The sequence below is a fragment of the Manis pentadactyla genome, chromosome 3 (genome assembly GCF_030020395.1).
Source record: "Manis pentadactyla isolate mManPen7 chromosome 3, mManPen7.hap1, whole genome shotgun sequence".
NCBI lineage: Eukaryota > Metazoa > Chordata > Mammalia > Pholidota > Manidae > Manis > Manis pentadactyla.
The window spans coordinates 129,251,944-129,277,859 of NC_080021.1; the positions used below are offsets into that span (position 1 = coordinate 129,251,944).

Sequence of the window (25,916 nt, forward strand, 5' to 3'; positions counted from 1 at the left end):
CCGGAGTCAGATGCCCACTCGCATCTACAACCTGAGAGCTGACTAGCTTCAGTATCAGGAGCCAGGAATAAATTCAGAGGCCACCTTGATAAGGTACCTTTGAGTTGCTGACAATACTGGAAGGGCTGGTCTTCCTTAGGCCAAGAATGCCTGGGAATCTGAGAAACAACTCAAAAGTGGTTGGAATTAAAATACGTAAAAAATACACAGTGTAGTCTGATTTTTCAGTGAGGACATAATAATCTCACTTTGTCTACACTGCCACAGCCTCCAGAAAACTGGTGTGGCATGGGGAGGTGGGATTGCTTCTGGGGTATTTCTTCTTTTCCTATCTATTCTTAATACACCTTTCAGAAATTTAGTAGAAATTACTCTTTCACTTTATTCATCTCGGCTTCTAGGTTATCCACTTTTGTGTTTAAATGGAGTGCAAAGCAGAACAGAATTGGATGGTACCACCCTGGAGGGGAGACACTACTGGCCTAGAAAATCATGGGTCTTGGTTCAAATCCTGTCTACTGCTAATTGCTGTGTTAATTCGACTGGTTACCCAACCTATCTGTGCCTTTTTAAAAGGGAGTGTTCACTAGACCCTGGCCCTCATTTTGAGTGGTGCTAGAAGTCTGGGGGTGTGGGGGTGCAGACTGGGACCCCCCCCAGAGGTTCTGACTCCGTGGGTCTGGGGTGGGCCTGAGAATCTGCATTTCTAGCAGGTTCCAGGCAACGATGCTACCAGACTGGGGGCCCCTCTCAGAGGGCCTGGCTGGAAGGGCGCAGTCCAAAGTCGCTGCTCACCTGCACTGTTAGCTGGACCATGGCAGTGCCTGCCTGCTTCATCCAGCCCCTCCTGTTGTCCAAACAGAAACAAGGGGGCCCCTCGGGAGCTCCCCTGGGGGTGAACCGGCCAGAGGCCCAAAGCTGCAGCCTCTTCTCCCTCTCCCAGCTGGCTGCACAAGTAGCGTGCCCCATGGTTTGTTAGGTACCACCAGTCCCCCCAACAACCCTGGGAGAAGTGTCTGGTGCCTGAGGAGAAGGAGGTTTGAGCTCCTGGGCTCATGTCTGCGGCCACCTTCCAGTGGTGCCCCTTACGGCCAGTTACTGAGTCTCTGAGCCTCTAACTCCCTGTGAAGTGGTTATCACACAGACCCGCTTCATAGGACTCTAGTCAGAATGAGGGTTAATGTGCACAAAGGATTTGGCGCAGTGCAGGGCCCTGCTCAGTGCTCAGGACGTGTTTGCCCTTCCTGCTTTTCTCACCCTACTGAGCAGCCTAAGCCACCCTGGAGGCAGCAGATGCACTGGGAGGAGTTAGGGCAGGAAGTGGGATTAACAGAGCTGCCTGCTGCCTGTGGTGGGGACAGGGGCTAGGCACTGCCAGTCTAGGTGGGTGGGGAAGGAGGGGTGCTTTCAGGGATATTTGGAAAGTGGTCAATCCCTGAATGTGGCTTGTCAGGGGGGAAGGTGCTGGTGGCTGGGGCTTGGTGACCAGGCGGCCATGGGGCATCCATGGGGCAGCTGGGGGAGGAGTGCTGCCTTCTGCTGTAGGTGTGCTGGGCTCCTAGGCCTATGGAATGTTTACCGGTTAGAGCTTGTACTCGCATGCGCACACTGAACTGGTAACAAAATGATTACATTCGTCCCATTCCAAAGGGCGTGCTGGCCTGGCAGCCATTGGTGGCAACATCTCCTGACTGAGATGCTGGGCCCCTTGGAGCAGGCTGCACACTCAGACCTGCTGTCCTTTGTCTACTTGGGTTTGATCCCCTGGGAGGCCCTCCACCCCAGGGCTCGTGTCTGAATGCGACCTGGCTCAGGCGGAATTGCTGACCTGCCCTGGGCATGTTGCTCGGCCTCTCCCAGATTTGAAATTAAGGTGAGGTCCAGGTCCTGCCTAGAGCCACTGACCACAGTGCCAGGCCCACACCAGCCCCCAGGAGCTGCAGTGCCGAGGGTGAGGCTTGGCATAATCTATGCCAATTGCTTACATCCATCTAGTCATCGCCTTGCCCCACGTAAGCACCGTACTCCGTCCAAATACAGAGCCTAGCCTTGAATGCCTGCACAGCAGGGCTCCTAGCTGGCTTCCTCCCACCCCTGGCAGCCCATGCTTTCCCCGACTCGCCACATCAGCATGAGGGGCACACCTGTGGGCTTCTCTGAATACCCCTTAGTCCAGTATCCCTCGCCCCCTTTCCTTCTGGGTCTAACTTCCCTCCCATTCCCTGTTGCAATGTACTCTGAAGCCCCAATCACCCCTAAGTCTGCCCACAAGCCAGCAAAGCCTGTTCCTGACAGTAGAAAAGTCAAGAGGTGGAGGGCTGACCACAGCAACCAAAATGGAAGCTCATAGGACATGGTCACAAACCAGGACTTCTCCAGAGCCATGCCAGAGATGTGCAGAAAAGCTGTGGACTAGCAATAGTTCCAAGCTCCTTTGGGGCAAGACCCACTAGTCCTGGCCATCCGCATATTTACAGAGAAAAGGAGTGAGGTTCCTTACTGATTATCAAGTGAGGAAGATGCTGAAATGTATATGTTTTTATTTCCTTAATCTTGTTTAATTTTGAAATCTTTGCTAGAAAATAGAGAAACGTGAACAGCTGATGTTTTATATCATTAAATAATTCTATTTTTATAGGAAAAGCATGAGTAAAGGAATTCTAAGTTAAAATGTGAAGCTGAGTATAGGCATTGTCCTATCTTCCTCCTCAAACCTCAGGTAACTGACAACAGAGGAAGAAACTTCTAAAACAAAATAGGAGGCAAATCAGCAGAGGATACTGTGACCTCAGCACCTTGTGGGCTAGGACGAAAGATGGAAGTGCATTGAATAAAAAAGCAAGGAGGAGCAGAGCAGGTATGGGGGCTGAGCAGACACTGCAGCCCCGGGGAGACAGGAGCAGCAGTGGGAGGGAAAGAAGCTGCTGGGAGGCTCCGAGTCACTGAGTGACAGCTCTGCCATTCCTCCTTCCCACTCACCTCCTTGCAGCCAAACTAGCATTATACCTTCAGGGAAGAAGCCAGAGAACATTTATCCAAAGAAATTAAAGCGGCCTGGGGAGAACTAGGCTGTAGGTAGGTGAGGGCCATCCCCCGGGCTCCTGAGTCTAGGCTCTCCCCTCCCCATCTTAGCCTGCAGCCCTCTGACCTGTCATTACAGGTCCCCAGTGATGTATCACTAAAGCCCTCCATTCTCTCCCCACCCCATGCCCCACCTCACATGACAAGGAATCTCAATCTCGTTAGTCTTCCAATGCAATACCAGAAGACTACAGGGAGAAAGACTGACATTGATTACAGCAGAAGAGACCCACCCCAGGAAAATCAATCCAACCTGTTTTCATATATAGTGAAAATGTAGCAGGAATCTTAAGAGTGCCTGCACTGTGAAAAGACAAATCATGATGAGCAAAGAAACACTTGACCCTAGAAGATAATTCAGAAAACAGACAAAATTGTAACACAGCTCATATTAATAACATTAAAAAGCCAAAAATATACTTCATCAAAAGAACAAGTTATATGAAAAATAAGACACGATAAATTTTCTTTTTAAAAATCAAATACACAACTTGTAAAATGTAAAATTTTTATACATATGACATAGAGTTTGAAAAATCAGTCTAAGATATTTATACCTGAACCAGGTGTTCTGGAAAGAAACATAGAAGGCAAAAAATTATCAAAGAAATAATATCCAACCATGAAGTGAATCGAAGGGATTTCAAAATACATTTTCAGACATGTAAGGATGAGAAAGTTCATGTCCATGCAATGTTCTGAGGAAGAACTTCAAATGAAAAGTGAGTAAAAACCAAGAGAGGAAGACACAGTGTATACAACAAGATGAAGCTCACCAGAAGGCCAATGAAAATATGTTCCTAGAAATATATTAGTCCACATTAGAAGAGGAAGTCAGCTGTCTTAACGTGTGTTCCAAAAATAGATGGAATGAGCTGGATAATAGTAATGATGTGAGGAAAACAGATCTCTTCTCTCAAGAAGAAAGCAATTAGAAACTCCAGGATTAATTTATTTCAAAACCAATTGTATAAAATATGGATACAATGTTGCATTGGGCATAGAAATATATGTATAGCAAATTTGTCATTAACAGCACAAAGGAAGTGGGTGGGAGCAAAGCTTCACTAGGCTAAGGAAATAATCTCAGAGGGTAAAGTAATAATTATGACAATATATTGTCTGATTTATAACGTTAATAGATATAATATGTATAACAATAATGCCACACAAAGGAGGCATGTTCTCTGACCAAAATGGAATGACATTGGGAATCAATAGCAGAAAAAATTTTCAGAAACTCACAGGTATGTGGAAATTGAACAACAAACTCCTATACAACCAGTAAATCAATGAAGAAATCAGAGGAAAATTAGAAAATATGTAAAAGAAATGAAAATGAAGAAACAACAAACCAAACTTAAAGGATGCAACTAAAGGTGAGAAATTTTTTGCTCTAAATGTCTATATTAAGAAAGAAAGATCTCAAGTCAATAACTTAACTTTCTACCTTAAAGACACTGAAAAAAGAAAAGCAAATTAGACCTAACACAAGTAGGAGAAATTAAATCTTAAAGATTAGAATACAGATAAGCAAAATAGAAAATAGAAAAACAATAGAGAAAATACATGAAGCCAAAAGCTGGTTATTTGAAAAGACTGACAAATTTTACAAACCCTTAACTAGATTGACCAAAGGAAAAATGCAGAAGACTCAAACTACTATAATCAGAAACGATAGAGGGGCACATTTTCACCAACCTTATGGGAACAAAAAGGGTTATAAAGTAATACTATGAACAACTGTATGCAAACCCATTTGATTTCAGATGATATGTACAAATTCCTAGAAAGACACGAACTATCAAAACCAACTCAAGAAGAAATAGAAATTCTGAATGGACCTATAACAAATGAAGAGATTGAATGAATAAACAAAAAAGCTATCCATAAAGGAAATCCCAGGACCAAATGCCTTCACTATTGAATTCTACCAAATGTTTAAAGATTAATATAAATTCTTTAAAAATTCTTCCAAATAACAGAAGAGTAGGAAAGACTGAACTGTCATATAGTCAGTATTACCCTGATACCAAAACTAGTCAAAGAACCCCAAATAAAACTGCAGACTAACATCCCTCATGTGAATGCAAAAATTCACAACAAAAATACTAGAAAACCAAATCTAGCAAATTATAAAAAAACTTGTACACCATACCAAGTGGAATTTATTCCAGGAATGAAAGGTTGGTTCTACATCTGAAAATCAATTAATGTAATACAGCATGTCAATAGAATTAAAACAAAAACCACAGAATTATCTCAATAGGCAAACAAAAAGCATTTGAAAAGATCCAATACCCTTTCATGTTAACAAATAGTCAGCAAAAAAGGAATAAAAGGAAATTTTCTTAATTTGATAAAGGACATCCAAGAAAAATCCACAACTAACATCGTACTTAATAGTGAAAGCCTGGATGCTTTTCTGTTAGGGTCAGTAAGAAGATTATAATATCTAGTTTTGCCACTTCTACTCAATATTGTATTGGATTTTCTACTCAGGGCAATTAGTTAATAAAAAGAAGTAAAAACCCTCCATATTTGAATAGAGAAATGAAACTATCTCAATTCACAGATGACATACCTTATATATAGAAAAGCTCAAGGAATCCACTAAAATATTATTAATGTTAATAAATAAGTTCAGCAAGTTTGCAGGACACAAGATCAATGTACAAAAGTCTATTGTATTTATATACACTTGCAATGAACAGTATGAGAAAACAAAACCTTTCACAAAAATAACCAAAAAATAAAATATAGGAATAAATTTAACAAAACAAGTGTAAAATTTATACTCTGAAAACTATAGAAAAATTGTCAAGAGAAATGAAAGCTCTAAATAAGTGGGAAAACACCCCATGTTCATGGATATGAAGACTTAACATTGTTAAGGTGGCAATACTCACCCACAACCAGCACCAACTGATCTACAGATTCAACACAATCCCTGTAAGTATCTCACCTGATTTCTGTGTAGAAATTGACAAGCTCATTCTAAAATTCATACGGAATTGCAAGGGCCCCTGAGTAGCCAAAACAATCCTGAAAAATAATAAAGTTGGAGGGCTTGCTCTTTATAACTTAAAACTTAGCACAAAGCAACAGTAATCAAAACAGCATGGTACCGGCACAAAAATAGACATAGAGATCAATAGAATAGAATTGAGAGTTCAGAAATATAACCATACATACATAGTTAATTGATTTTCAACAACTATGACAAGTCCATTTCATGGATAAAATAATGGTCTTTTCAACAAATGTTGCTGCAAAAACTGGACATACACATGCAAAATAATAAGTTGAACCATTACCTCACCCTGTATACACAATTTAACTCAAAATGGATCAAAGACCTAAATATTAGAGCTAAAACTATAAAAATCTTAGAAGAAAACATGAGGGTAAATCTTCATGACCTGGGATTTCACAAAGAATTCTTAGACATGATGCCAATAGCCTGAGAAACAAAAGAAAAAATAGAGAAATTGAACTTCATCAAAATTAAAAACTTTTATGCTTAATGGATACCATCAAGAAAGTGAAAAGACAACCCACAGAATGGGAGAAAATATTTGTAAATCATGTATCTGATAAGCAGCTTGTGTCTAGAATATATCTAGAATATACAAAGACCTTACAACTCAATTAAAAAAATACAACCCAATTTTTAAAATGCACAAAAGGAGATACTGGGGTGATGGTATGGTAGGATACATTAGGAATCTATCTCCCCACCCAGAAAACAGTTATACAGGCAGGATCTTTCTGATGTAACTACCTTGGAACTCAGAGTCTATTGAAAGCTTGCAACTTCCAAGGGAAGGTTTAAATGGTAAATTTTTGCTCATTTCAGTCAATATCAGCTGCTGCTTGGCAGCAGCACTCATCCCCACCCCCAACCCCATGGTAGGTCACTTTGCATGTGCTCCTGAACAGGTGACACACAGCTTGTGGAAGCCAGGGTGGATGTAAAGGACCCTGCCCTCCAAATTTCGGGGATCTGTGTTCTGATCACCGATCACTGCTTCTGATCACAGAGGTGCAGACAAAGAGGCAGTGGCCATTATTTTTGCAACTTTCCCAATTGCTCCAAGCCCTCAAGAGAATTCAGAGGATTGAAAGGGCCAGCATATTTTCCTTTCCTCTATTTCATCATTTTCTTTTCCCTGTTTTAGGATCCAGACATTAAAGGCTAGGACATTCTGAAGTAACTTTATATATGAGGGAAATTTAAAAATCACCATTCAGGCCCAGGGAAAAGTACAGGCTCAGAAAAGACCTGAAAATACCTGAAATTTACACCTCAGGCTGGTCCTCAGAGCCTACAGCAATCAAGCAAAGTGAAAACAACAACAACAACAAAACCCTGGGAAAAGGGTGAGAATCTGATTTCCAGACCTAACACATTATTAAATTCAAGTGTTTGGTGTTCAACAAAAAATCACAAGGCATAAAAGAAACAAGGAAGTGTGGCACATTCAAGGGAAAAAATAAATAAACCAGGAGAAACTGTCCTTGAGTAAGATCTGCTGGCAAATCTACTTGACAAAGACTTTAAAACAGCTGTCTTAAAGATGCTCAAAGAACTAAAGGAACATGTGGAGAAAGCTAAGAGGTGTGTGAACAACATGGAAACATCAATAGAGCCTACTTCAGAAAACCTAAATAGAAACAAGAAGGAAATTCTGGAGCTGAGAAGTACAGTAAGTGAAATGAGAAACTCACCAGTGAAATTCAAAGGCATATTGGAACAGAAAGAAGAAAGAATAAGGGAACCTGAAGATGGGACAATTGAAATTACTAAGTTGGAGGACCAGAAAGAAAAGAGATGGAAGAAAAGTGAACAGAGACTAAGGAACCTGAGGAAATACCATCAAGCAGATAAACATACACACTGTGACAGTCCTACAAGGAGAAGAGAGAAAGAAAGGGAAAGACAGAATATTGAAGAAATAATGACAGCAATTTCCCAAATTTGGTGAAAGAAATGAATATAAACATCCAATTTGCTCAATGAACTCCAAGAAGCATGAATACAAAGAGACCCACACCAAGACACACTTTAATCAAACTATCAAAAGCCAAAGGGATAATCTTGAAAGCAGCAAAAAAGAAGTGACTTGTCACATACAAGAAATTCTCAATAGTATTAGCAGATTTCTCATCAGAAATTTTGGAGCCTAGAAGGCAGTGGGTTGATATATTTGAAATACTAAAAGAAAGAAACTGTCAACTCAGAATCCTACATCCAATAAAACTATCCTCCAAAAGTGAAGAAATTAAGCCATTCCCATACAAACCAAAAAGAAGGGAATTCATTTCCACTAGACCTGCCCAAGATGAAATGCTAAAAAGTCCTGCATCTTGGAATGACAGGACACTAGACAGTAATTTGTAGCATGAGGAAATAAATATCACAGTAAAGGTAAATAGATAGGATATTATAAAAGCTAGTATGATTGTATCTTTGGTCCATAACTCCACATTTTGTTTTCAAAATATTTTGAAACTAAAACTAAAAAAAGTTTTAGTTTACATTTTTGGGCATACAACATATAAAGATATACTTTTGGGACATCAACAATTGAAAGAAGTGGGGACAGAGCTGTAAAGGAGCAGAGATTATTGTATGTTATTAAAGTTAAGATGGCATAAATACAAAATAGACTGTTACAACTTTAGAATGTTAAATGTAACCCTATGGTAACCACAAAGAAAATAGCTATAGAATATACACAAAAGTTAATGAGAAGGGAATTAAGATGTTTTGTTACTCCCCAAAAATCAACTGAATACAAAAGAATATAGTAATGCAAGGAATGGGAGAGGAAAACCTATAGGGTATGTAGAAAATAAAAAGCAACATGACAGAAGTAAATCTCTTCTTGATAGAACTTACTTTTAATGTAAATGGACTAAACTCTCCATTCAAAAGATAGGGATTTGCAGAATGGATATAAAAATACTAATTAATACTACTACAACTAATAATAATAAAAGATCCAGTTATATGCTGTTTACAGAAGACTCGCTTTAGATCCAAAGACACAAACAGGTTGAAAGTGAAAGAATGGAAAAAGATATTCCATGCAAACAGTAACCAAAGAAGAGTGAGTTAGAAATACCAATATAAGACAAAATGGACTTTAAATCAAAAAAGGCTACAAGAGATTAATAAATGTTTTAATACAGTAAGAAGATATAACAATTATAAACAATTACACATCTAAAAACAAGACCATTAAGATATAAGAAGCAAAAATGAACAGAATTGAAGGAAGAAATAGAGAGTTTTCCAATATAGTTGGAGACTTCAATACTCCACCCTCAGTAAGGATAAGTAAGGAAATGGAGGATTTGAGCACAATAAACCAATCAGACCTAACAGGCATATACATATCACTCTGCCCAACAACAGAATACACACACTCTTCTCAACTTCATCGGACATTTTACAGAATAGACCATATGTTAGGCCATGAATTAAGTTTCAATATATTTAAAAAGATAGATATCATATAAAGTATCTTCTCTGACCACACATTTAGATATTAATAATAGAAAGAAATAATTAATAAATAATGGAAGGAAATAATAATAATAGAAGGAAAACAAGCATTCACAAATTTGTAGAAATTATACAACATACTCTTAAGCAATCAATGGATCAAGAAGAAATTACAAGGGAAATTAGAAAACATTTAGATATGAATGAAAATGAAAACACAACATAGCAAAATTTACAAGACCACAAAAGCAGTGCTCAAGGGAAAATGCATAGCTTTAAGTGCTTATATTAGAAAACAAGAAAGATCTCAAAGCAACAATCTATCTTTAAGAATTTAAGGAACTAGAAAAAGAACAAACTAAACCCAAAGCTAACAGAAAGAAGAAGACATAAAGATTAGAGCAGAGATAAGTGAATAGACAAAAATCAATGAAAAAAAAGTTTGTTCAATGGAAAGATCAACAATATTTAAAAACCTTTAGCTAGATCAACTAAGAAAAAAAGAAAGTTCAATATAACTAATAATAGGAGATATTGCTACTGATTCTACATAAATAAAAAATAAAATCTTTTTAAAAAAGAATTATAAGACAGTACTATGAAAAACTGTGTATAAACAAATTGGATAATCTAGGTGAAATGGACAAATTCCTAGAAACACAGAACCTACAAAGATACAGAAAATTTAAATAGATCTATAACTAGTAAGGAGATTAAATCAGCAAACAAGAATTCTCCTGACAAAGAAAAGCACTGGACTTGATAACTTCCCTGGTGAATTTTACCAAGCATTTAAAGAACTCATACCAGTCCATCTCAAACTTTTCCAATAATATGAAGAGGAGGGAGCACTTTCTGACTCATTCTCGGAGGCCAGCAGATACCAAAGCCAGACAAATATGCTACAAGGTAAGAAAACAACAGACCAACATCCCTTATGAACATTGGTGTAAAATTCCTCAACAAAATTTTAGCAAATAAATCCAGCAGCAATATACACTATGACCACATTACAGTTATTCCTGGAATGCAAGGATGGCTCCACACATGAAAACTAATCACTGATAATCGACCCTTTGATGACATACACACAAAACACACTAGGAACAGAAAGAAAGTACCTCAAAATAACAAAAATCGCACATGAAAAACCCATAGCAAACATTATACTCATTGGTGGAAGACTGAAACCTTTTCCTTTAATATCAGGAGCAAGTAATGATGCCTGATTTCACCATCTAGTGAAAACAGTAACTAGAAGTTCTAGCCAGAACAATTAGGGAAGAAAGAAATTAAAGGCATCCAAATTGGAAAAGAAATAAAATGATCTCTGTTTAAAGATGATATGATCTTATACATTAAAACCCTAAAGAGTCCACAAAAATTGTTAGAACAAATTAATTCAGCAAAGTAGTGGGGTACAAAGTCAACATACACATGCATTTCTATATACAAACAATGAAAAATCTAAAAAGGAAAATAAGAACACAATTCCAAATACAATTGCTACAAAAGAATAAAACACTTGGGAATTAGCCTAAGGAGGTAGGTGAAAACTACAAAACATTGCTGGAAGAAATTAAATCAGATAAGTCGGTAAAAGGAGAGATATTCTGTGTTCATAAGTTGAAAAGTTAAGTGGAAAGATATTCTATGTTCATGAATTGGATGACTGAATATTGTTAACCTGTCAATACTACACAATGCAATTTACAGATTCAATGCAAACCCTATCAAAATAATTTTGATCTCAATGACATTTTTTGCAGAAATGGAAGAATCCATCCTAAAAGTCATAAAATCTCAAGGGACCTGAATAGCCAAAAAATAATAATTAAAACAAAACATGAAGCTGGAAGACTCACACCTCTTGGTTTCAAAACTCACCACAAAGCTACAGTAATCAAAACAATGTGGTAATGATATAAAGATAGGCACATAAGTCAATAGAACAGACAGCCCCAAAATAACCCTTGCAAATATGGTCAAATGATTTTTTACTAGATTGCTAAGACCATTCAATAGCAAAAGGGCAGTCTTTTCCACAAATGGTGCTAGGAAAATGGATATTCACTTGCACAAGAATGACATTGTATCCTTAGCTAACACCAAATACCAAACACAGGGTAAAAGCTCTGAGACCTTAATTTGCAATGATTTCTTGGAGATAACACCAAATGCATAAGCAACAAAAGGAAAACACAAACATACTGGACTTTAATGAAAGTTGTAAAATTTTGTGCATTTAAAGATACTATCAACAGAATTAAAAGCCAACACACAGAATGGGATAAAATATTTGTAAAATATGTATCTAATAAGGAATTAATATCTAGGATATAGAGGGAACTCCTAAAGCTCAACCTTCTTCTATGGTTGAGTAAACAACCCAATTCAAAAATGGGTAAAGAAACTGAACTGACATTTCTCCAAATATATACAAAGTGACTAATAAACACATGAAAAGATGTTCAACATCACTGATCATTTCAGGAATGCAAATTGAAACTGCAAGAAGATATCACCTCACACTCATTAGGATGTCTACTATCAAAAACATGGAAAATAGCAAGTGTTGGGGAGGAGGAGTAGAAATTGGAACTCTTGTGAGCTGTTGGTGGGAATGGAAATGATGTAGCCACCATGGAAAACAGTAGGATGATTTCTCAAAAAAATTTTCAAAATGAATTACCATATGATTCAGCAATTTCACTTCTGGATATATACCCCCAAAATTGGAAGTAGGTCTTGAAGAAATATTTGCACACCCATGTTCATAGCAGCATTTTTCACAATAGTTGAAGTGTGTAAACAATGCAAGTTTCCATCAACTGATGAATGGATGAGCAAAATGTGGCATATACAAACAATATTATCAGCCTTAAGAAAAGGAAGGATCTGGTATAGGGTACAACATGGATGAACTTCAAGGACATTATGCTAAGTGAAATAAGCCAGTCACAAAAAGACAAATACTGTATGATTCCATTTATATGATAGCCCTAGAGGAGTCAAATTCATAGAGACAGAAAGTAAAATGGTGGTTGCCGGGGGCTGGGGTGGGGATGGGAGGGAAGGGCAGTTATTATTAAATGGACATAGAGTTTTAGTTTTACAAGACAAAAAGAGATCTGGAAATAGATGGTGGCGATGTTTGTATGAACATTATGAACATAATACCACTGATCTGTGCACTTAAAACCACTTAAGATGGTAAATTTTATGTCATATGCATTTTACAAAAATAAAATATTAAAAAGAAAGAAGAAAAATAAGCAAAGAATCTGAATAGACATTTCTTCAAAGGAGATAAATAGCCAATAAGCATATGAAAAGACAACTGGCATCATTAGTTTTCAGGTAAATGCAAATCAAAACTGCAGTGGTGTACCACTTCACACCCACAAAGATGGCTAGCATCAAAACATTAAATAACAAGTGCTGGTGAAGACAGAGAGAAATTGGAACCCTCATACACTGCTGGTCAGAATATAAAATGGTGCAACTCCTTTGAAAAACTGACAGTTCCTCAAGTGATAAGTTATAGAGTTGCCGTATGACCCAGCAAATCCACCCCTGGGTATATATCCAAGAGAAAAGAAATGTCCACATAAAAACTTGTACATATGTTTGCAGCAGCATTATTAGTAAAGCCAAAGACCATCAACAGATTAATCATAAATGAATGTGGTATGTCTATAACTGGAATATTATTCATCCATAAGAAGGAATAAAGTGCTACAGCATGGTTGAACCTTGAAAACATGATGTAAATGAGAGAAATTAGTCTACGTAGTGTATGAATGGGTTAGCATGAGAACGAAGGGCCGAAAAGCCATTTTCTGAGTACGTGACTTGGGGGAGGAGGAACTGGGTAAGGCTTGATAAACAGGTTTTGAAGAACAAATTAATCATGGACACCGGGTTGTGGGTGGCTGCCACCCTGGTCAGCTTATCTTGCAAAACCACTCTGTCTAATTGAGGAGTGGTCTTATCTTGCTCTTGCTTAAGCCCCAGGATGTGTGACTTGCAAAAATAATATGTAACTGTGGAAAATTACTGTGAGTTAAGTGCTTTGAAAATGCTATATAAACCCTTGGCTTTGAGTGCTCTGGGTCCTTGTTGAAACCCGCTGTGTCTGGCAGACACTTAGACCCCAGCTAGCTCGAAATAAACCTCACTGTGTGACTTGCATTATCGTGAGTGTCTTCTGTCTATTTGAGAGGTGATCGACTCTGGACCCTAACATTTTGGGGGCTGGTCCGGGATCAGTAGACCCCTCCTCAGAGAGACAGAGGAACCCCCAATACCGAGGTTTGCTCAGAAGCTGCGGAAGGAGGTTTGGCCACCTCCGAGAGGGGAGGACTGAAACAGGTCCTCGACCGGAGAGACTGAAACAGGTCTCTGCCTGGTCCCAATTGAGAATTCTCACGGAAAGGAAGGAGCGGGTTACGACCCGGGAGGCTCCATTACTGGAAGTCGCGGGAGACGTCCCTGACGAGGTGGTATCTGAATGACGTCCGCAGTGGACGCCATTTGGACAGCTAGGTAAGGATCCTGAGCATTGTGTGATTGAGACAGCGCCTGTGGATGTGGTGTGGCTGACCGGCCGATGGGTGTTTGAAAACTCAGTTCGAATTTGTATGTTTGTTTGCTTTGTGTCCCTTGTCTTTTTCTGGCTTCTTTTTGTAATAACAATGGGACAGGCTCAAGTAACACCTAAGACCCTGCTCCTGAACCACTTCCCTGAGAGCCTCGCCAAGGCTCACAATTATGGCGTGGAAGTAAAAAAGGTTAAGTTTGATACCCTCTGCACTGCAGAATGGCCTACCTTTAAGGTGGGCTGGCCAGCCCAGGGGACTCTTGAAAACTGAGATACTTTTAGTCAAATAAGCTAAAAGGAAAGGCAATTAGATATCAGTAACTCAAGTCTCTGTGTCAGTTTATCTGTCTGTGTATATGTTCTCTTTATGAAGAGTGTTGCTAACTGTAGTCATTATGTCTCAGCCTGTATGTTTGTGTGTCTAAGCATGTAGATCAAAGATTTCCTACCCCCGAATGGTATTAATAAAATTGATTTAAAGATAAGCGCTTGTGAAAATTGGGCATTCTAAAACTTCCAGAGAATTCTAATGGAAAATACTAAGCATTAATGCTAATTTAAGTTGAACTGAAACAGACATGTCCTTATGGTTATCAGCTGCCTAAGTTTACCTAAAGTCATTTAAGTTAATGTTACCTGCTAAATCTTTCAAGAATAAAATGCTTTAGAGGCTTGACTTTGTCTAATATTCAGTAAAGGTTTTGTAAGTAGTCTAACATAGTTAAGAATGAGTAAACTAAATGTAGGAAGTGAACTTCTTAATAATAATTGTGTGTTACAGTGTGTACACCTACCTACAGCCTGAGAATCTTTGTGGTAACCTAAAACCTTAAAGGTTTGCTAAGTTAAGAAGATATACTTTGTGCTTAGTGAGAAATTGTGTTGTAAAGCTCATGGTTACAGAAATTATAAAATGTGTTCATAAATTTGTCAATCTAAAAAATGTTAGCTTAACAGTACACAATAGCCTACTTCTCAGTGTTCACTGAAATTTAAGGTTCCTAATGTTTTAAGTTCTAATCAAAACTTCTTAAAGTAATAAGGAAAACATTTCTCTATGCTAAAAGATGTATGTTTTAATAAGAGAAGGTATAAAGAGTGGAAATTAGTTCTGCATGCTAAAGAATGTGTCTTTTGATAAAAGACAGTAACTTCTAAAATATAGCTGTTTATTTAGAGGGAGAACTGAATGTAAAAGAAAGTTTTAGAAAGTTTTAGAAGAATTTAATATAGTCATGCTATATAAAATAAAAGCAAATAAGTCTCAGTATCAGGTACACAACAAAATTAAAATTTTGTTTTCAGTTAAAAAGACAGTCTTCTTAACTGTTAGTCTGCTCTTAATGAAAGATTGCAAAGGGTTCTCTAATTGTTTTATCAAAGCAGTTTCTCATGCTTAAAGTCTCAGTGAGTTGTCGGAGTATTTAAAAAATGAGTTCTTAATATTAAAAAGACTAAAAGCTAAAGTTTGTTAACAACTGTATAACCTTCTTTATTTGCCTTTGAAGTGTTTTGTTGTCATTCTGGTTAAATAGATAAGAATTACTTCATAGCAACCTACAATCTTATTTAAGCAAATGCCAAAGAAACTTTCTTTTGACAACTTTCCAAAATCAAATTCAAAAAGGTACTTTTATCTCTAGTTAACTCTGATATTTTCCAGAGGGCCCCTGGAACATGTCAGAGGAATTTTTTCTCATTGGAGAAAGTATTTGGCTAATTCGGCTTATTTATCTGATATATATTTACCTGGAAGGCACTGTCAAAGGGAATGATGCTAAACTTTGCTACTGAATGTTTTGTGTTACAGAAATATCCAAATTTTCTTATATCAACTGTCTTATAGCAAGTTCTCATCAAGTCTTTAACCATTGTCATTTGTAAGTCTTTTGTCATTTATAGTCACTGTTTTATTAATCCTAAACTACTAAAGAACTAGATTTCGGCAGAATAGGTATTAGTTACATAAGATTAAGTAAACTAAAGAAGATGATTTTGTGGCTTTTTGTTTCAAATGTTGCTGATAAAGTGTTTTAAGCTTTTTCTCTTAAGCTGACAACAGTTTAGTAAATGACTAATCTTTATAAGCAGAATTGAAACTTTTCTTTCTCTCTACTTGATCCCTCCAGGATTTAAAAACTTTCATTGACTATTTTTATATTTCATGGCAGTATGTTTATTTGCATAAGTTCAATAAGAACCTGCTTTCTTGTAAGAGGACCAATTAAAAACACAGATTATACTACCAAGGCTTTGACTAGAATGTCATACCTGAGAGACACGTGCATAAAGCTCACATATGAACAGCTTTAAGGAACAGGTTGACTTTATAAAGCCAACAAAGCCCCTTGGAGGAAATGGCCTGGTACTTTGCTTACAGAGTTCCCAGCAGCTTTACCAGGTGAGTAAGGAAGATCACTTCCTGGCAGGTACAGGAACCTCAGGATGTCTTGGGAACCTCAAGAAGAGAGGAATTCACCCAAATCTACAGGTACTGCAGGCAAAACCTGATGGTAAGTATTACTTGGCTTTCTGGCCTTGAGAGGCCTTTAAAAGTTCAATCTGAGGGAATTCCTTACAAAAAGTTCCAGCAAAGCACATTTAAAAGAGCCTATGTAATCAATTGCTCTTCTTGCTGTGCTGCACTTATGCAAATAATTAAGCTAAGTGTTAATTATTAACCTGGTTACTTCTAATAAAAATGAGGGTAATTTTAGAGAGAAGTATTGTTTCAATAATGCAGTCTTACCTATACTAAATCCTAATACTAGTCATTGAGATGTAAACTTGAACCTAGAATTCTAGTTTCCCCATGATACCTGGCTATGATTCTGAATTAGACTCTTCGTATTTCTAGTTCTCATATTCAGCCATGCATTCTTAATCTTGTCAAGTTTGTCCTTCCAGAATGGAAAATCCAACTCCAGATGTTGCTACTTAACTTAATAACATGATTTATTCTATCTCACCTAGAAGCCACAAAACTGCAAATAGTAATAGAAATGGAACCTGGAATAGAAGTGCCCATCTTCCGAGGCCCTCTCAACTGACCAGTGATAGAGACCTAACTGCACCCCATACTGTGTCCCCTCTCAGCAAGAAGCAGCCTGAGCAGTTATCTCCCCCTTTCCCTAGTGGCAGCTAGGGTCTTTATCTGTAGAGGGGGGAATGAGACAGGGACCATAGAGTCAAAGTCAGAGTAGGGTGAGGGCCTCCGGAGGGGACAGAGTGGGATATTTGCAGTCAGAAGCAATGTAACTACATGCAAGGAAACCCCCCTACTAAAACTCTATGTTAAACATTGAGCTCTAGAATCATTCTTCAGTGAGATCAGAATAGAAGAGGACTTGATTTATTGTTTCTCCAACAAGGGGAGTATGTGCTGCGCTAGGAGAAGAATGCTGTTTTTACGCTGATCATACAGGAGTAGTAAGAGATTCCATGGCTAAAGTAAGAGAAGGATTAGCCAAGAGAAAGAGAGAAAGAGAAGCACAAGAGAACTGGTTTGAAGCTTGGTTTAATAAGTCTCCCTGGCTCACCACTCTAGTTTCTACCCTAGTTGGCCCATTGATTTTACTTGTATTCATTTTAACTTTTGGCCCCTGCATTCTAAACAAACTTATTAATTTTGTAAAAGACCGTGTTAATACTGTCCAACTCCTGTTCTTAAGACAACAATATGAAAAGTTGTCCCCTCCTGAGGGCCCCTACGACTACCCTACAAATGAGCAGGATTCCTCATTGTAACAACAAAAAAGGGGGAATGTAAGAATGGGTTAGCATGAGAATGGCCATCTTAAGGGCCGAAAAGCCATTTTCTGAGTACATGACTTTGGGGAGGAGGAACTGGGTAAGGCTTGATAAACAGATTTCGAAGAACAAATTAATCATGGACACCAGGTTGTGGGCTGCTGCGACCCTGGTCAGCTTATCTTGCAAAACCACTCTGTCTAATTGAGGAGAGGTCTTATCTTGCTCTTGCTTAACCCCCGGGATGTGTGACTTGCAGAAATAATATGTAGCTGTGGAAAATTACTGTGAGTTAAGTGCTTTGAAAATGCTATATAAACCCTTGGCTTTGAGTGCTCTGGGTCCTTGTTGAAACCCGCTGCATCGGGCAGACACTTGGACCCCAGCTAGCTGAAAATAAATCTCACTGTGTGACTTGCATTATCGTGAGTGTCTGTCTTTTTGAGAGGTGGTTGACTCTGGATCCTAACAATAGTATATGATTTTACTCATAGGGAAGTCCAGAAAGGAAAATTTTAGAAAGACAGAAAATAGATTAGTGGTTCCTAAGGACTGGAGGATGGGAGGGTGGGGAGGAGGTAGCTCATTGGAACAGCATCTCTCTTTTAGGGGATAAAAACATTTCAAAACCAACTGTGGTGATGCATGCGCACATCTGCAAAAATACTAAAAACCACTGAGTCATGCACTTCAAACAGCATGGATGTATCCCAATAAACCTGTCTTTAAAATCTCCATGCCTACTCACGTCTAGGAAACACGGGACAAAGTAGACGAGATGCCCCAAGGAAGCAACAACTCAGGTCACAAGGGGACGTTCTACAGACAATATCTGCTTCCTCCATGGAACCAGCAGCACCCAGGGAATGGAAGAAAACCTCAGTAGAATAATACGGGTCTCAGGACACCACAAAATGCACCGTGGACCACGTGTGGCTCTTGCCTCCAGCAAACTTACCATACCATAAAAGGAGCACCTTTGAGATAATCAGGAAAATTTGAATATGTTAAGTAATTATTTTTAGCTTGTTTGATGTAACAATGATGTTATGTTGTTGTTTTTAAAATATGCTTATTGGTAGAGATGCAAGCTAAAGCATTTACAGCAGAAATGACAGGTGGCCTGGGATGTGCTATGAAACACTCTGAAAAGCTCCTCCCTCCCTTTCCTCTTCATTCCCTTTCCATTCTGAATGAACAATCAGGCAAAAGTCAAGAAACAGGTATCTGAGAGACAGGGAGTAGGTGGCCACAGTGTCCCCTAATAGGGGCCTGGAGTCCAGGCAGAGTGCCGAGTCCCCAAGGGAAGACAGGCTGGCACAGGGTGTCAGAGGCATCCATGCCAGGAAGAAGGTGGGGGCCCAGGATGTGATGTCAAACTGAGAAGGGGGAGGCAGAGGGGCTTGGGCTTCAGCGGGTGAATCAGGGAGGAGCAGCCCGCATAGGCAACGGCTGGGCAAAGCAGGAGGGCCCGGCCAGGACAGTTTTTACAAAGGGGAGGGGCAGCAGCAGCTGTGATGGGGGCGCATCCCACACAGGAGAGTTAATTAAGTAGGTAAATATAATAAGGGTGAGGGGAGTCAGGTTCCCCATTGTTTTAGAAGAGTTAAAATATAGAAAAGGACAAAAGTAAAATGACCTTTGTGGTATCAGAGTGGAATTGGAAGAATTTGTGTGAACTCACGGTTTCTAATATACACAGACAGATACAGAAATAGGTATAAACCCATATGGTGCACATGTGTGTGTACATATATGTGCACGCACACACGTGTGTCTACGCATGCATGTGTGTGTGTTTATGTGCTAACTGTGCACTTCGAGGGCCTCAGAACAGCAGCACCTTCACAAACAATTAGAACATGTAGTGCCCAGGTTTTGGTCTCTCCTTGAGAAAGAATCAGGCTGAGGTTCCTCCTGCGGGGAAGTGGCTGGTTGCAGAACCTGGCAGAGGAAGACAATCCTAATATACTTTCTGTATCAGGAGGAGGAAGGTGCTGAAAGAATGAGGAGGACATGTCAGAAGGACACAGAGGCCAGCTGGAGGAGCATCAGAATAACATGAGGGCCGATTACAGTCCACTGAATAAATATAAAGCCAAATCCACAAGACAAAAACAAAAGAATGGATTGGAAGCCTGATTGGGAAGAAAGTATTCATGTAGTTTCAAAGTACCTCCCCAAATATTTATGAGTTACAAGGAAAAGACACAGTCTGCAGTGGGGAAGCCCGTGGAACGCCTTTGTAATCAGACTAGCCAACTGCATGCTCACAATGTGGGCAGCAACTCCCACAGCAGTATTTCTTTCCAAGATGTATAACCTGAACCCCAAACAAGCAAACACTGGACAGACCGGTACTGACAACCAGGAGTCCCGGGTTGAAGGAGACCAAGCGACATGAACACTAAACGGAGTGTGTGAATCTGAACTGGATCCTTCGCGATAATGGACATTCCTGGGGCCACTGGTGGAACAGAAAAGGACGCTGCGGGACTGGGTGGTGGAGAGACCTGGCTGACGGCAGTGCTATGGTCATACGGGAGAACGCGGTTGCACAGGAGAACAGTGCTGAACAGGAGAATATGATGCTTACAGGAGAATGCAGGTGTACAAGTTACTCCCAAATGACTCCAAAGGAAAATTTTCCAAACTATACTTTCAAAAAATACTCCCCCAAAATTGATGGGGTGGGATACAAGTGAATCAGTATTTGAGCAACATGGCAATTTTTGCCACCAACCGTAGGCACGGGGCGAGAGCGGGGGGAGTTCATCCAGTCTGTGTTTTTCTCTCTGGTGCCCGCTAAGGAAAAGGAGAGAGGTGTTGACAGAAGACGGGCGGAGGGCGGAGGGAGAAGGGAGGGAGGATCAGCGGCGAGCCCATCCCCACAGGCAGGGAGGAAGCTGATGGACCCACACAGGCTCTAGGCATCTCAAGGCATGGGAAGAGCCTCTGGAGAATCTCAAATGCTTGTCAAAAACTGAAAAATGAGCGAAATCTTTAGTTTTCAGAGTGAAATGAAACCTCAAAATACTAAACCACCAGAGAACAATAAACACCCCAGTAAGAGAACTTGGAAGATAAACTGTTGGCTGTGCTTGTCTCTGGGAATCAGGAGTCGGGCGAGGAGGTGGGGGGAGACCCCAGAGAAGGACGCCCCCTGGGCCCCAAATCCCCCAACCAAGGACCAGGGGCTTGGCGTGAGGGGCCTGCGGCTCTGCTGGGGTAAACCAGGGGGGATTCCCACTGTGTTACTGCTGCACAGCCTAGGCTGACTGGCAGAAGGGAAGTTTGAAATAACAACAGGGCTTTAAGTGGAGGGATCGGAGGAGGTTTTGTTTTCTTCAATACGCTCGGAAGAAAATTAAAACCTAATGAATGTGGGGCGTTGGATGGTTGCCGTTTTGTGATTTTGGCAGCCCCAGCATGTGCTTTCAAGCGTGCCGGTGACCTGCGGCCCCCCGTAGGTGAGGCAGCAGCTTATTCAGGTGTAAGAACGGCACCTGCCTCGCCTTGCTGGGTGGGCCTTCAAGCGCAGCGGGATGAATAGGCAAGTGACTCAGGGAACAGTCTCAGACACGAGGTGGCTGACGAAGGGATTCTGAAGGTGTTGAAATGAAACGGAGGTGTTCAGAGCCCAGCTCTGAGGCCGCTTCTGCAGACGCAGCCCATGGCCTCTTCCCAGCTCTCCCAGGGGCAGTGTCTCCAACCTTCCCAGAAGCCAGGGGCCCCTCCGGTGCCCTGGGGCACCCCCTGCAAGGTGGGAAGGCACATTCTTTGGTACACTTTGGAGCAAATTTAGATGCAAAACTGTTTTGCATCCTTATTTCTCTGAGTAATCTGTTCTGCCAAGTTTCCCCTTTATAGTCAGGGACCAACCAATTACCATGAAAATCAGATGAATAAATATTGAAGAGAATGTGTTCATGGTCTATTTTGGTGTCCTCACAGCAAGGAAGTGACATTACATTTTTAATTAAGACTTTAATTTCCATTTTCTTTTTCTGCTAAAGTTGTCCTCCATAGGATCAATTAAACTAGATAATCAGCAAAAAACCTCCCCAAAGAACAGTTATTAGAAGGTGTGACTTAGAAATTTTCTCAGTGGTGCCACAAAATTCTGCTCCAAAATTAAACTCATATACACAGCACAGCCTGGGGTATGGGCTTGCTTGAACACCTGGTTTAACCACATCATCCCAACCTCCCTTCCTCCTTATCTCCTATATTACCTTGATACTGGCTTGTGACTGTGTATAATTAGAAGTACGTATCTTTTTTAATCATCCCTTTGTCTACAAGAAATGAGCGAGCAAATAAAAATAACCATCTTTGGTCTATGAGGTGGTATAATTTAGTTAAGTTTTCACTTTTCATTTTTAAAAAGTCTCTCAAATTTTCAAATTAAATATTTATAGCCTCACAGAATTGCTTGGATTATTTCTCGCCTGTTTTCTTTTAGAAAAGAACTGAATTAATAGACAGCTTTTGCAAGTGGAGAGAATGCTGGACTGATTCTGCTCAGAAAGGCTGATTTGTAGGGCCACACCTGCCAAGGGCACCTGAGCACCTCACACCACCTCCATGGGCTCTCAGTTCCTAATCTGCAAAGCCAGAGGTCAGTCTATGCATTCACTTGCAGGTGCTTGTTGAACACCTACTTTGTGCTACACACCCTTTAGTGCTGGGGGTACTCCATGAACAAGACTGCTCCCTGCCTGGAGATTATAGTCTCATGGGGGGAGACCAATTAATAAGCAATTAACAAACAAAGGAGTGCTTGTTTGTGATAAACATTTTAAAGTAAAAATAACTCAGGTAAAGAAATAGAGGTTACCCAGGGGATTCTATTTGAGATAAAATGGTGAGGAAAGGTATCTGATTTGGAGTGAACCTAGATCATTGTAGGAGGTGAGTACAGTGCTGAGACCTTGACCCCCAAGCCAGGTGAGCACACAGAAGCAGGAAGTAAAGGCAGCAGACATGATGGAGATGGATTTCACTTGTGAACAAGGGCCAAAAAATTCCTCCAGCAAATACTAGGTATCCAAATGCAACAATGTAGCTCCACAATTACTATGTCAAGACCAAGCAGGGTGTGTGCTCGATGCAACATCAGAAAAATCTGCCTATGTGATTTCCCACATTAATAGACTGAAGAAAAAAAATCACATTTTTATTACATTATCTCAAAAGATGTGATAGAAGAATTTGCTGAAGCCCAATACCTATACATGATAAAAGTAATTACATAGTATGTATGAATTTCACGGGAATTGAGATTGACTTTTTAAACTGGTTCATGGGCATATCCCAGGTGCCAAAGAATAGTGCCTGGATTTCACAGTCACTTGGTACACATTTGTTGGTGAGTGAATGAATGAAGATATGAATAAAGTCCTTCAGGCTGACAGAGATAATCTACCGAGAGCTTATATCATCCTTAATGGGGCAAAACCTCACACTCTCCCTTTCAGGCTAGGAATGAGACGAGGCTGTCCTCTCTGGGTCAAGATGCCCCAGCTGGTGTGGTGGCACTGGAACCACCGTAAGGATGAGGTTGAGGTGGGAGACAAATTGCCAATGTTTGCACTGGCTGTTCCAGAGAAACCACTGCCATCAGCAAAGCTTCTGGGCACAAGATATGCCACATTCCTCTTCCTGCAGCAATAGCTATTGAGCAAAAGTGTCCCAAAATAACACCCCTGACACTGGGAACTAAAACCAGACACTTTAGGATGTAGCCTAACAAATGAAGCAGAAAAACTTTCTGGAAAGAATCTTAAAATTTTAACGACCATCTTAAAACTAAAGAAGTAGAGACTTAAGACATGTTCATGGATGTGATGATTTAATATGGAAAAATGTCAGCTCTCCCCCCAAAATTAATCTATAAATTCAATGTGAGTCCTATCAAAATCCCAGCATGTATTTTTGGTCACTCGATAATCTGAGGCTAAAAGCAGAACAAAGAAGAACAAAGATCTGAGAATACTAAGACAATTTAGGGAAAGGAGAGTTAAGAGGGAGGGCTCATAGCATCCCATATGAAGACAGTTTCAAAGCCATAATGCCTAGAACAGTATGGTGCCTGCACAAGGAATTAACAGGCTAGTTCTGCTGCCAGTAGAGCAGAACTAGCAGTCTGGAAACATACCCCCGGCACAGAGAACTCAGTACGTGACAGGAGGCGCATCAGCAAGACAGAGCAAAGATGAGCTTTTTGGTAAATGGTGAGAGAAAGGTCAGCTTACAACATTTAAAAATTTTTGGCTGCCTATCTTATATCACCTTCAAAAGTAATTTTAGTCTGAATTAAAATGCAAATGTAGAAGATAAAACTATAAAGCTAATAGGAGAAAAATAGAAGAATAGAGTATATTTGTGATTTGTTGGTGAGGAAATCTTTTAAAACTCAAAACCAAAATCCCTTTAGAAGGGGAAAATGGACAGATTTGGCTACAGCTCAAAGATAGACTTCTCTCTGATGAAAAACGTCATAAACAAAATTATCAGGTAGGAGAGAAAGCAGGAGGATGCATGTGGAAATTCTACAGCTGAAAAAGCCAACAAGAAAACCCAGTAAGAAGATCAAAAAGAGAAACATGGGGAAAGACAGGAAGACGGAATTCACAGGAGAAACCTGCTGATGAAATGCAATAAAAAATTACACACTGTGCACTGAGATGTCACTTCACTCCTCACTCTCCCCTCGCCCCCAGCAGATTAGCCAGGCCAGCAGGAGAGGGTCAAGGGCAAGGAGCACACGGCTGCCCTCATGCTCTGCTGCTGCGCACACGGGAGTCCAGTCACTCTGGAAGCAAATGCAAAACCCAAGTGAAATTAAATCCACTCCTGGGATATGCCCCACAGAGGCGACCTGGGTGTGAGGAGCGTGCGTGAGGGTCAGTAGTGCCTTCAGTCCTTCCCAGACAGCTTGGGAAGGAACGTGTGGACCGTGTCTGCAGGGAGACCCAGGCAGCCCACCCAGGTAACCATTCAGTGTACAGAAAGCACCACAGCCTGATCTCAAAGCCTTGTACCAGGGGAGAAAGGAAGAAATTAAATGGGATTTGAGGAGCAATAACATGTTTACAAATTTCTAAAATGCACAAATATAGAACATATATTTCCGCTGATGCCTGTATGTGTTAAAAACATCCATACAACTAAAGCAGATGGATTGGAAGGATCTACATTGCATTCATGGGGAACGGTCACCCAGGAGGGGAAGGCCGGGCAAAGGCGGTGTCTGGAGGGCTGAGGTCGGGACACCTGGGGTGACCCTGCGCCTCCCCCTCCCCCAGCGCACACCAGCTGCACTGAAGTCCACTTGCAGACTAAGGTGTCATCTCTACCTGCCAACCGAGAAACGCAATGTTCTCAGTTACCATTCAGATCATCTAAACTTGGTTTTACTGGATAAAGTTTTAAATGGCAATCCTAGAATTTACTCAATGGTTAGGTTAATGTAATTACATTTATTAAATTCAGCATTTCTTGGACTGTGTCAGCATGAAATCAAATCTGTTTACTGACTGGAAGGTAGGATATTCAGTGAATTATTCAGACACAATAGTACCACCAGGAACAGCCAAATTGCTGTCACCAGACATCACTTCTCTGAGCAGGAGAGCAAGAGACTAATCAGTGGGGGTTTATTGACTGCCTCATCACATGCTACAGCCTGAGAATGAAAACCTCAGAATGCAGCTTTCAGAGGCATTTGAGATAAATATTAAAAACCTGGGAGCTCTGCACTTTCTTGCCCACTATGAATGCATTAGGAAGGAAACTTTCTCGGTTTTTGTATTTATTTATGTTAAAGGACAAGAGAATTAAGGCTTTCAGCTCAGGGTCTAGTGATTTTTCAAGTTTTACAACTTGCACGGGGCCCTAACTGTGGGTCCTATAAGCCCAACTATGGCTGGAAAGCATAAGCCTTCTGCCTGGGCTCCAGGACCC

At 40.2% G+C, this 25,916-nt stretch overlaps 1 protein-coding gene across 1 annotated transcript in view; it reads right to left on the bottom strand.

Moving 5' to 3' along the window:
- The window catches only part of SHC3 (SHC adaptor protein 3), a 165,064-nt gene that overhangs the window by 12,358 nt on the left and 126,790 nt on the right, over positions 1-25,916 (bottom strand). The gene's annotated exons all lie outside the window — the stretch shown is intronic.